This window comes from Bactrocera neohumeralis, chromosome 6 (assembly GCF_024586455.1).
Source record: "Bactrocera neohumeralis isolate Rockhampton chromosome 6, APGP_CSIRO_Bneo_wtdbg2-racon-allhic-juicebox.fasta_v2, whole genome shotgun sequence".
Taxonomy (NCBI): Eukaryota; Metazoa; Arthropoda; class Insecta; order Diptera; family Tephritidae; genus Bactrocera; species Bactrocera neohumeralis.
The window spans coordinates 42,739,835-42,741,406 of NC_065923.1; positions in this window are offsets into that span (position 1 = coordinate 42,739,835).

Genomic DNA, 1,572 nt, shown 5'->3' on the forward strand with positions numbered 1-1,572 from the left:
TGTTTGGGATAGTACCGCGGCATAATGACTAAAAAAAATTTTTCGGAGCACGAAACTATCAGAAAATGTTGAAAAACTATTGTGTTGTTGAAATTCTGCACGAAAAATCACTTATACACGTCAAATATATGAAGTTAGCATGTCAAATGTAAAAAACTATGTGGCCCGACATTCCCCGTAATGCTCATATTTGCAAAATGGCGGTGGATAATGAACACAATGTAAATTCGTGCAAAATTTCTTTTGTGTGTCGAAGGCTAAAGGCTCAACTAATATTATAAACATATTTACCTGGATGAATTTATTGGAAAATGTGAAAAAAATCAACTGTACACAGAGTTGAAAAAAAACTTTCGGAGTGTCGTACATATTTCTTTTTGTTGTCGCAGAGAGGTTATAACACGTGTTCACAGCTCGAGTGCTATATAGAAACTGAGCTTAGTATGAGACGAGCCGATGACAGTTGGTTGCAGCTGTCAACCTATACTAGGGAAAAAAATATCGCGCTGGCCCGGGATTCCCCCCGGGCCCAACATTCCCCACCTTTTAAATATTTCCACACATTCAGAAATATTGTGCTTATGTATAGCATCAATATGATAAATGTGTTGATTCCTGTGTGCTGGACATTAGAACAATACTCTGGTAACTGAAATTTGATATACTAATCTACGAGTTATCCCAAGATCTCTTGTAGGTGGTCTCATTCCTTATCCGAACACAGTAGAGAATACAAACACACAATTTTTTTTTTTTTTTTTTTTTTTTTTTTTTTTATAGTAGGTGGAAGCATCGAAAGCCGGAGTGCGGAACTTTAATCCGCTAAACCTAACCTACTCCCAACTCAAGACTCTCCCACGGAACCACCGGTTAAGTATTACTTCGTGGGAGGGACAAGACATTTAAGTCTCCTCTATTGCGCGGACTGACGGACACCTAGTCTGTTGAAGGGATCTCAGTTCGCTCATTATGAATGCTGACGCTTCGCTGACAGCTTTCCATTTATCAGTCGATTGGCACATGAGTGTCGTTAAATTATCGACCGTAAAACTACCACCGAGTGCGGTTTTTAGCTTTTCCCTTGTATTCGAAAATCGAGGGCAATAAAATAATACATGTTCAGAGTCTTCTATATACTCTGCACACGTCGGACAGTTCGGACTAATGTCGTTGTGGAATCTGAAAAGATAGCTTCTAAAGCATCCATGTCCACTAAGTATTTGGATCAGATGAAAGTCTAGGTCCCCATGTCGTCTGTCTATCCATGAGTGGATGTCTGGTATAAGTCGGTGAGTCCATCGCCCTTTGGATGAGGAATTCCACCGCTCCTGCCACATTTTAGTGCTCTTGTTTCTCTCATCTGTCCTTGCCGATACTGTTTTAGGCGTTGATAGCTGATATAGACGCTCGAGTTCGTCTCCCTGGGTGTCAATAGGCGGCATGCTGGCTAATACTACAGCAGCGTCGGTTGATATAGTCCGGAAAGCACTTATTACTCGAATTGCAGAAAGCCTATGCACTGCAATTATTTGTTTAGCATACGCTTTTGTATCCATTGCCTGTATCCATACT